This window comes from Seriola dumerili, unplaced genomic scaffold (assembly GCF_002260705.1).
Source record: "Seriola dumerili isolate Sdu_G_001 unplaced genomic scaffold, Sdu_1.0 BDQW01000128.1, whole genome shotgun sequence".
In the NCBI taxonomy this organism is placed as follows: Eukaryota; Metazoa; Chordata; class Actinopteri; order Carangiformes; family Carangidae; genus Seriola; species Seriola dumerili.
Genome location: NW_019174383.1, coordinates 753,348 through 764,998, shown reverse-complemented (window position 1 = coordinate 764,998; position 11,651 = coordinate 753,348). Strand labels below are relative to the sequence as shown.

At 41.9% G+C, this 11,651-nt stretch overlaps 1 protein-coding gene across 3 annotated transcripts in view; it reads right to left on the bottom strand.

Moving 5' to 3' along the window:
- Window positions 1-10,936, bottom strand: part of LOC111224262 (myocyte-specific enhancer factor 2C-like) — a 41,680-nt gene extending 30,744 nt beyond the window's left edge. For 2 of the 3 annotated variants that reach the window (XM_022748681.1, XM_022748684.1), the window contains exons 1-2: window positions 10,732-10,936; window positions 7,175-7,321 (exon numbers count right to left, since the gene is read on the bottom strand). The gene's annotated coding sequence lies outside the window, so the exon portion shown is untranslated. Of the gene's footprint in view, window positions 1-6,737; window positions 7,023-7,174; window positions 7,322-10,731 lie in introns of those variants that run through there. The other variant, XM_022748682.1, reaches the window with a different exon arrangement.
- Window positions 10,937-11,651: the final 715 nt, after the last annotated feature.

Sequence of the window (11,651 nt, the reverse complement as noted above, 5' to 3'; positions counted from 1 at the left end):
ACGGGATGACACGGAGAACGAGATGTTGGGTTTCGTAAGGACGTAAGAGGATGACGAAGGTGTGCTCTCAGAGATTCTCCCTTTATGTGAATAAAGCTCTTCAGAGTCGCTCTTTTGCTTCATCTCCCTCATCCCTCACTCACTATCACTATTTAAAGTGTTAAGACAACAGGGTGGTGTTTCTTGATTGATCAGAGTCTGAGGTGACTCTTAGCCCAAAAATATTCAGTTTTCTCTGATTTAAAATAAGGATTAATGGCAGATTCTCACATTTGAGAAGCTGGAAACATCAAACTTTAAGCTCCTCCAGTGTAAAGGTCTGTGTCCATGTGTAGTGTGATTATAGATCAGGTCTAGCTTCTATATTAATACTGTGAAAGTATCAAAGCCTCAGTCCACAGAGAAATGCACACAGCCTGTATTCAGAAACTGAGCCTTAAAACCAGCCGTCAGGACTTCTGGAACTTTGTGATGTCACAACAAAGCAGTCACCAAGCCCCGCCCACCTGGACCCACCATCCAAACCTTGCAGGATTTGGTTTCCAAAAACTGTGAAGACACAGAATAACTTTAAGAAGTCAGTAACAACCGGTTTGTCGTTTGACAGACAGTCGTTCTGTTTCCAGCTCTTAAGCTTTTCTCAGTTTTTACATTGTAAATTAAAGTAAAGTACATTTTTTACAGACTTAAAAAATGAATCATTAATCCATAAAATAAGCAGCAGATTGATCAATGATGATAATAGTTGCGGTTCTGATAATCTGCCCTGTGGATCTTCTCCATTACTCTCCGATCCTCGTCTTTGACAGCAGGTATGTCTGAATATGAACCAACGGCCTCTTGACACCGGGGGATAATTGATGTGTTTTGCCACAACAAACCACTTTGATTAAACGTTAAGAGTGATGTGATGCAGCGAGCAGCGACACGCCAGCCGGAGAGTGTTACATGAATATCTGGAGCCTGAGTCACGCTGCCTGCGTCGAGCTTCAGGAAAACAGCACACGGATCAACGTGGTTTAAATTTAGAGCGCCGCTCGCAGACGAGCACACTCAGCATGTTGCAGTGAAGGGGAATTTTAGGCCAAACGGAGACGGTGAGATGTGGAGGGAAGATTGCGTTAGACTTTCAAAATCAGCATGCAAGGAGCGCGTGTGTGTGTTCGTGTGTGTGTGTGTTTAACTGTAGATGCGATTTAACACACAGTTTGATCTTTTCCACAATGACAGCAAACCTCCCCCCAACTCCCCCCCCCCCCCCCTCCCCTCACACCCACACCCACACACACGATCCTCCCTGCTATTAATAGACTCAGTGTAAAACAGAAGGACTCCAAAAATAAAGGAATGAACTTTTTACCCCAAACAACAATACGACTGGTTTCTGGTTCACAGACAGAGAGAGCGACTGTTGAGAGAGAGAGAGAGAGAGATGGAAATCAGCCATCTCACGCAGTCCTCAGCTGCTCCCTCCCTCTCTCTCCCTTCCACTACGCCAATTATTTTCCAACACGCTGAACCTCAGAGAGAGAGAGAGAGAGAGAGAGAGAGACAGAGAGAGACAGAGAGACAGAGAGAGACAGAGAGATTGACTGTGTGAATGTGTCTGTCAGAGGTGGAGAACGTACTCAGATCCTTCACTTTAAGCACATGTGCCAGTACAACACTGTAAAAACACAATAATCGAGCCAAAAGTAAAAGTCCTGCGTCCAAAAAGTTTACTTAAAATACACAAGAATATGGAGTTCAAGTATCAAAAGTAAAAGTACTCACTACAGACATTATATCTTTACATTAGTATTACTCATGCATTAATATTCAAGCAGCATTTAACTCTTGGAGCCAGTTTAAAACTCTGCTGAAACTGATGGAGAATAAAATCGTAATTTTGAGAATAAAATCCCAATATTACAAGAATAAAGTTGTAAAAAATATAGCAGATTTCAGGTCAAAAATACTCAGAGAAACCACATCCTGCAAGGTTTGGATGGTGGGTCCAGGTGGGCGGGGCTTGGTGACTGCTTTGTTGTGACATCACAAAGTTCCAGAAGTCCTGACGGCTGGTTTTAAGGCTCAGTTTCTGAATACAGGCTGTGTGCATTTCTCTGTGGACTGAGGCTTTGATACTTTCACAGTATTAATATAGAAGCTAGACCTGATCTATAATCACACTACACATGGACACAGACCTTTACACTGGAGGAGCTTTAAACTCATATCATATATATGGTTGAGTATTTTAAGTCTTTGTTTTGTATGTAAAATCTTAATTTGTAAAGCAACTAACTGCAGCTGTCAGATAAAATGTAGAAGAGTAAAAACTGAGTAAATGTACTGTTAGCACCACTGTTAGCTTCTATGCTGTGCCCAGCCAGCAGGGACAAACAACTAATCAGTGACATGTGGCAGTGGTATTCCTTGGCAGGACACTCTGCATGTCTCTGTGTCGGAGCGCCGGGGAAGGTGTGGGGGTTGGAGGGGGGTGAGGGACAGGGGGAGTCAGGCTCTCCTGACAGACAGGAGGTGGATGGACAGCTGTGAATGGCCACCATGTGATTCACTCCATCACTGCCTCCTACTGTACCGGGGACTTTCAGGAAGCCCGCTCTTTAATCTTTTTTAGATCTACCTGGAACTGGACTCGACATCGATTTCGAAACAAGAAACGCTGAGGCGGCAGAACCCGACTATTTCTAACTGAACGTAGCTAATGAATGATTTACGGCTATAAAAAGGCCAGCGAGGCATTAAGGCTGCTAAATTAACAATGGATCAAATGACGACGTGTAACGTGAGAGGCGTCGGTCTTAAAGATGAACCTGTGGAGAATTATCAACCATTATTGTTTTGGATCGGTGTCAACAGGTTCTGATAAAAACCTCACTGTCCACAACCTGCAGACAGACTCAGTCAGAGAGCAGCTGCTGAACACGGAGGAGCATTTAGCAGCTAAAGAGCCAGATATTTCCCTCAGGAACCGGTGGAGACCAAACATGGAGCTAAAAGAGAGAGAGGGGGAACACTGGACACTGTCCAGACACATTCATCACATCAACTTTATAAGCTGATAATACGTCAGCGCTGTGTTTAAAGCTCATTGCGCCGTGTCCAGGTGATTCACAAATGACAAAAATCAATGTTTGTAATTTACGTTGACGGAATGAAAATAGCAAAATTCAACTGCAAGAGCACGATGCAGCAACAACAACGTTTATCCCCAGAGAACGGTTAGGGCGCATATTACATGGGCTATATATGACCTGAGCAGCGAGCCCCCGGTTTGCTGCACGACATTCCCCTTCCCTTTCCCCTCCATTTCCTCTCTGTCTCGAGGACGCAATCCAATAGAGGCGTGAAGTGGCCAAAAAATAACTTAAAACAACGCCAAGACTCAGAATCTGTATCCAACTAAATCATACGATTCCCAAAGATTCCCAACCTGAACTGTCGGAGTCAAAGATCAAAATTAATTAAACTGTACATATTCCTTATCAAAAACTGATGCCTACATTACCCACAATGCAACCTGACCACCTCGGTTGGGTGGGAGACTGGGTTACAGTGTTGTTCTAGTGGGTGCTAATGTATCCTGGAGCCTGTAGCGTGTAGCGGAGATGAGGGAGCCTCTGTCACTTCAGGACACTATGAAAATCAGTTTGCCACCAAGTGAAAACATCTAGTTTTAAGGTTTATTTATTTATTCATCACGGTGAATATTCCTGAATAAATGTGAGCTAATTCCAGTAACAATGAGCAGCAGCAAGTGGGAGAAACCTGCAGCGACTTGAAACTCGCTGACAGAAAAGTAATCCATCAAAGTCGTATGTTTTCATCGAGAATTACCTTGTGGTTTGTAATGATGAAGCCGGTTATATGGATGATTTGGAAAACTCTGCCTGAGGTGCATTCAGAGACAAGCCCAAAGTTTCAGGATTAATTTACACTTTTCTTTAATACAAGACGTTTGTTATGTGAATTTAAGCTTTTTAGCCCACGAATGCAAAACTTTTTGACTGTCAAATCTTAGATGTTGTGGATCCAGGGTTTGACAGCGATGAGCCCCTGAACACACCATTTCCATAAAGGTCCTGCTTGCCACAGCATTACCAAGCAAAAGTAATGTAAATTTAACAACTAGCTGATGTAGGGCTTTATCAGTTATTTTATTGATTCATTTTTTTGGTTGAAAAAATGTGAAAAAAAATATTAATATTAATAATTAAGTGTTTATTTTGACCAACCAACAGTCCAAAAAAAAGAAAATGTTTGATGTTTTTGCTCAAAAAGTGACATAAACATGTCGGTTTAACAGTTTCAGCTCTACTGTGTATAATAATAATTATAATAATAATAATATAATAAGAAGGAGTTGTATTTTGTTTTTCATTTACATCATGTTCAGCGCATTAAAGCCTTGCCGACCTCTTTTCTGACCTTCCTCACAGACTGTGTGAGGTCAATGAACTCTGGAAGTATTAGCGAAAGATACCGGAAGCAGATAAACTGATTTATTAATCACTCGGCTTGATACAGATAATCCTAATGATGAAGCTTCGTCCTCTTCATGGCTACGGCTCTCGATGTCTGTGTAACCACATGACAGTCACTGAAACCCTCAGTAATATACAGTAAACACCAGATTTCTGGCTGCCGGCAGGTACTGGATTTACAGCTCGGCTCTGTCTGAGCCCCTCCGACTGAAGGCTACAGCGCTTTGAGAGCTGCCTTTACTGCTGTGGAGAGGAGCGTGAAGTGTGTTAAATGGAGAACAGTCGGACCGGCAGTCGAGTTTGAGGCTGCGTTTGTGGCGGTAAACATCGGCATTTATAGATTACACGCCCGTAAACACAGAATTCCCCCTGGGTAAAAAAATGAAGTGAACATGAGCAGTTGGATAAAGGCTAATAGATGATTTCTAAACACGCGTGTGTTATCAGAGCCACACTGAGTTAACAAATGTTTGGATGTTTGATACGAGGCAGAAAAATGTGATGACAGATTTTCAAAGCGTCTCATCAACTTTAAACAAACAAATAGAGGCTAAATTACTGGTCAAAGTCGCTTTAAAAGGTCTGAGATGCAGACGCAGGTAACCTGATCTAATGCATGTGGTTTGGTGAGGGACACCCCTCTATAAGCAGTGAATGAGTCAGTCTGTGGCACAAACACCACATGCTCAGCATAAGTGACTGATATCACAGTGACAGTGTCTTCGAGGGCACAGTCTCTTCAAACAAACGCCTGATGCATCTGTCTGGATCTCCAGAGTTCAGAGATACAGAGACGTTCAGACAGTAATGCATTCGCTCTTTCAGACCTTTTCTCTTGTATTATTTCAGTTTAGAGCCGAAACAATAAGCGGATTAATCAATCAACAGGAGATAAATCAGAAAGTGTTTCAAACACTGCAGTCGTTCATCAATCAACAAGACCAAACGAGGATTTGGACTGAAAACAGGCCTGGATTACAACATCGCTGGTCGGGGCGTGTTGCTTCAGGTACAAATAAGTCAGTGAAAGTTCAGAGCTGATTAACAGGTGAACGTTCATCACATTCGAGTAGAAAAATCATGACCTGAGTGTTTCTAAAATCCCAGAGAAAGATTAACAAAACCGGATTACCAAACCTGGCAAAACCTCCACAGGCAAGTTTCCTCAACTTCCACTGAAGTACAATATGGACCGTGATGCGTCGTCCGTCCCGTGGCGCCCGGGGACCAGTGTCACAAAGACATGTGGGACTGGTGCGTAGTGTTGGTCCCGTCCTCACTCTGCTCATACATCAGTCTAATGCAAGTCGGACCAAAAATAAAGACTGACTCATTTTAAGACAAAAAACATTAGACACCTTACACCAAGACTAACTCAGGCCTGAGACCAATGTTGTTACCATGGTAACAACCAATGACACCATTTTCCAGAGTGAATCTTCCTTGTAAATGTTGAATTTTGCAAAAAAGACAAACATTTTCTCCTGAAGCTTCACGGATCTTAGCCGTTTCCTTGGTCAGCCATTTTCTATTTCTTTTTATTTCTTTAATTTACCCAGAATTCATTGTACCACAGCCCGGCTTAAGATAGTCGAGAACTAAACGGCTTTGTGCGACGGATGAATTCAGAGTCCAACAGTTTGTTATATCTAAGCCTCAGTCAAAGTCTTTGTGAAGCCCCTGTGTCAAAATCTGAATTAATTCTTTTACATTTAGTTGACGCCTTCGGTTGTAAAGTTGTAAAGTTGTGTTTTATCAAACTGGTTTAATTTTTTCTGTAAGTAAAGTAATTAAACAGAAAGCCTCAACATTATCAACATGTCTGACAGTTATCTTCTTTAATAATTAATTGATTAATCAGTGTGTAAAATGTCAGAAAATACTTAAATGTCCATTATTATTCATTGAATCCAAAGTCAACGAATTCAAACTGCTTCATTTTGTCTCACCAACAATAACAGAGCAGAAGATCTTTGAGTTTATCATCACAGGAAACTGAGAAACTGGAAATATTCACATTTTTAGAAGCTGGTGCCAGTGAAAAAACTTCCTAAAAACTATTGATCAATTATCAAAATTGCTTTCATATCATCTCCAGAGTGCTGGTTGTGTTCTGGCTGCCTGAGGACATAATGAAACTGCCATTATCAGGAGGTCAACAACAGCCCCAGGATGTTATTCCAGCCACGCTGCAGATAAACACCTTCAACAGCCTGTGGATGGAGGAGAAGCTGCACATTAACTTACTTCTCTTACCGGCCTCAAGTCAAGTATCACACCCGTGTTTTCACTCCTCGTGCGTCACCATGGTCCGGCCGTGGCACAAAAGTTCCCCCCGACTGTTTTCCTCCAGTTTCTGCCCGGGACGAAGCCTGTTCACCGAGCTGCGGCTCCGGGTTTCGAACTGAGCTACACCCGCCTACAAACGAGACGCTGGAGCTGAAGTCTGGACACAAGTTGTCCAAACCCAGAGACGGACTCGGGGACTCGGAGCCGGTTCAGCTTCAGGACAAATCCTCAGACTGGAGGAGAAGAGGGATTGCGCCGCTTCTGTTTGTTTCCTGTTGTTTATCAAGCCCGCACGCCCCGCATCCCTTTCTCTCTCTCTCTCTCTCTCTCTCTCTCTCTCTCTGTGTGTCACACACACACACACTCACACACACACTGTCCTGACTGGAGCTTACCTCCGCGCTGGCTTCAGTCCTGCATGTCTTCTTCTTCTTCCCGTGACTTTTCTCTGCGTGTCTCTCTCTCCGTCCAGCGGTTCACTCCATCGGTGAGTCTCCTCCTGAGGGGCAGCACGCGCTTCTCTCAGGCGTGTCAGCGAGCACCTGGTGGAGCGTCAGAAGGCGGCAACATCACACGCACACGCGCGCAGAAACACACGCGCGCACACACACACACACACATACACACAGAGGAAAGACGTTAAAGCTCTCAGATAAAAACAGAAATATTTTGTGCTTTATAAAGAGCAGAGAAACTAAAATTTCTCCTAAGGTGTATTTTATTTTAATTTGAATTCATATTTTCAACAGGTATAAAGTCTACAAACTATTTCATGTCTATTGTACCCATGTGTTTCATGCTCTACCGCTCCCCAGTGGAAACTATTAAAAATGCAACTTCACTCATTATTACATCCGTTCATCTGCTCCTTTGATAATATGTTACATAGGCTACAAGGTATATGTACAATAAATAATAAATATGTAAAAGGATATATACAAATAATACATTTCCATACGTGAAATATATGTACATATATGTAAAAATTATATATGAAATCTATTAGAAGTTGAAACAATTTCATGTATTACATATATTATTATTATTATTATTATTATTATTATTGTTAACGTACGTATGCTTATATTGTAGACATATGTCGTACATAGCCATTACAAAAGATGTCAGTATGTTGATATAATATATATACAGTGAATACAAAATACAGAATGTGTGAAATTAATAAGAAAAACATTTATAACTTTTTTAATTTAAATTCAAAGTTAGGCAGTATGTTGTTTTGATTCATTTGCATTTATAAATTAAATATACATCCTTAAAAAATATGTTATATTGTATACAAAGTAAAACTGTCTCCTGTGACTGATCTGTGATTCTTTTAACTACTTTTCAGTTTGGACTTTTCTCTAATCTTTGATTATGTTGCAAAGTATCTATCTATCTATCTATCTATCTATCTATCTATCTATCTATCTATCTATCTATCTATCATCATGCGTCATTCAGGGGTGTGATGGAAGGCCAAATAAGGAGAATGAGGAGATGAGGAAGTAGTGGAGGGCAGAAAACAGAGAAGCTCTAAGACAAACCACAAATTAAGCAACTCTAATGTGTTTCCCCTTGAAACCAACACAACCGTGACGTATGCGGCTGTGGGTGGGTCAGTGGAAAGTATGATGACAAGACAAAGGTCATCGCCAAACATCTTTCAGATACTAAGAAAGATCTTCTGACTCCTTTTTCCCTGCTTTTAGTGCATTGTGAATTTATATTGTTTTGGCTACATGAGGACAGTGAAACAAAACCATGAGCAGAAAGCTGATGTAGCAAACAACAACAACAACAACAACAACAACCTGTTTACCCATCCAGCACAGTCACAGGTGAGTCCACCTGGTAGATCTCAGTCCGGTGTTCCCTCTCTTTTAGCTCTGTGTTTGGTCTCCACCAGCTGCTCTTTAGCTGCTAAACGCTCAACCGTGTTCCCCAACACAGTGAGCTGAAAGATGCTAAAATGCTCCGTAGAGCTGATGGTAACTGTAGAGTTGGGGATAATTCTCCGTGGGTTCATCATACATTGTGATTTGACCTATTGGTAATTTAAAAATATTGACTAGTGTAGCTTTAATGCTCCATTAGTGCTCAACAGTTACTAAATACAGTAAAAACATACAGGATTTTGCTCCAATCATCTGTAAAATATAATCTAATGCATGAGTATATTTATATTTCATATATATAATATACTTACAGAGATTTTGTAATATAAAAATTACTCTCCATTAGCCTGTTACACTGTATATCAACAGTATCAGGCACAATCCCATTTTATTGTCTATTCACATGACGAGTTGATAACTCCCCAGATTATTAGCCCAATGTCTTGCATTATTAAATTTATCTATTGATCTTTTTGCATTTAATGTGGAAAAACAAGCAAAATTACGATCAAGAAACAACATTCAAAAACAGTTAAATGTGGGTGTTTGTTCTTTACTTTAGAAACATTAATGTCGACTCTGAAATGCAGTTAAAAAGTTTAATTTCCATTGATGCCAACAACACAAAGACCGACTATTAAGATACTTTTATACTTGTACAGGATTTTTCTGCAGCACGTGACATTGGTTAGAAATGTCTGGTATTCCTTATAGAAAAGAGCATTGTTTGCATCATAGAAACAGCTGCAATGCACATAACGATGGCGTTAATGGTCGTCTTAAAAGCTGAATAAATTTGTGTTTGTCAAATTCAGAAGACAAAATTCAGAGACACACACAACCATAAGCAGAAAACTCAACAATTCCCTAACTGTTCTGTTCTTAACTCATAATTTATTCAACCCAGAGGAAATCTTCAGCCTGTGGCAACATCCGGTGCCTTTGGAAAATAACGCCAAATACAATCAACCTCATTTATTCTTTATCCAAAGAGCTCAAAGACATCACATGCTTCAGATATCAATAACAACCACGCCTGCTGTGTCGGGGAAACAGCAGGATATGAACAGAACACTCTCAATAGAAACTGAAAATCTAAGACTGTGTTATAGAACAAATTATAATGTCAATCACTCACTACAACAAACACGGGTACTGCCTGACAAAAAGAGCAACATTTAAAGCTGCACTAATCAATATTTTTATATCAACAATGGATCAAATGACTGTGTAGTTGTGAAAGGTGTCGCTCCGCACTGACGAACCCACAGAGAGTTATCACCAGGCATCGCAGTAACCTTCAGCTTTACGGAGCTTTTTAAAATCTTTCAGCTCTTTGTTTTGGTTTTACAACCACTGTCACCGCTCTCATCAGATGTTGGGCTGATATATAATGACGTCACGCTCAAAGCAAAAGTGATTGATCATCCCAAATGAGGCCTTGTTACGTCAGAGAGGTGTCACACATGCAGGTGAACTTGTGAGTCGTAAAAGTCAGCTTAAAGGTGATCAGGTTTTAATATAAACAAGCTTTACAATATTATATATAGATATTAATAATGAGAGCAGTAAGACCTCTGACTGACTCTTTCATCAAGGTCTCAGATTTAATCCATGTGGCCAACAGGTGTCACCATTTTGACGGTGTCAGATTCTTTGAGACAGTGAACCAGTCTCAACACAACGGCTTCAGAAAGTGTCGTTTCCCACATCACTACTCATATTAACTTATCGCGGACGGATAAAGTGACGACAAACGTTGTAAAACTGTTTGAAGTCTCTCTTTAGGAGCTAAAGAGCCAGATGTTTCCCTCAGGAGCTGGTGGAGACCAAACACGGAGCTAAAAGAGCGGCAACACTGGAGAAACACGACTTAAAGTCAAAGCTGATGTTGCTCCATGTCTGCTGCATGAGCAACAAGTCAGCATTCGGTTTCTCCATCTCCAAGACTTTTTGCCGCCCAGTGATCACGTTTCCCTTCGTCTGTCCACCATCATTCAGCCATATTCCAAGACTTCACACCCACGCATCGTCCGTCACCGTCCACTCACCAGTGCTTTCTGCTGTATCTTCACCTGGAAGGTTCCCCAGCAGCTCCAGCTGTGGGTTAGCTCAGTCAATCCCTTGTATCAAACAAGAAAAAAAGGATTTTTTTTTTTTTTAAAAAAAGGAAAGAAAGTGAAAGAAAGAAGTTGATATTAAGCCAGACCAGCTGGCTTAGAAGAGAGGGGGACCCAGAGCTGGGCTGCGTTAGGATCTGAGCTCTCTCGACACTGAGCAGAGGTAGTCTACAGTGATCAGACCCTGACGCTCAAACACCGCCCCCTCCCTCCCTCCCTCCCTCCCTCCCATCATACTCACACACACACACACACACACACACACACACACACACCCATCTCTCTCTGTTACACTCACAGTCGTACACTCATACCCTGTGACCCCCTGTGTCCGAGCTGGACGTCTGTGGAGGAGCCCGATCACCTGTCGCTGCCACTCGCGGTATATTTAGGTCTGAGGTGTCAATGATGCTGCCTGTATGTGTGTGTGTGTGTGTGTGTGTGTGTGTGTAAGTGTGTGTTTAAATATGTGTGTGTTTGAATGTGTGTGTGTGTGTGTGTGTGTGTGTGTGTGTGTGTGTGTGTGTGTGTGTGTGTGTGTGCGGGAGGGAAAAATGTGTTGCTGACACTCAGGGCCTCTGTGGGCCTTGGTGTAAGAGCCCAGGATTACTGCTCCAAAGGCCGTCGGCTCTACACATTACACACAGGGGGAGAGAGAGAGATCAAACCTGTGAGCTCGTCCTAGATATCAGCGCACAGAGCATCTGCTTGGCGGAGGATTACCCTCAGCTGTCCACTCCTGTCAGCTCTGAGCAGGAGGAGGGAAGGAGGCCGGCGGGCTCGGCCGACTTCGATGATCTATGAATCCATCGGGTATCAGCGCAGAAACACGGGCAGAATCATCAAAAAGT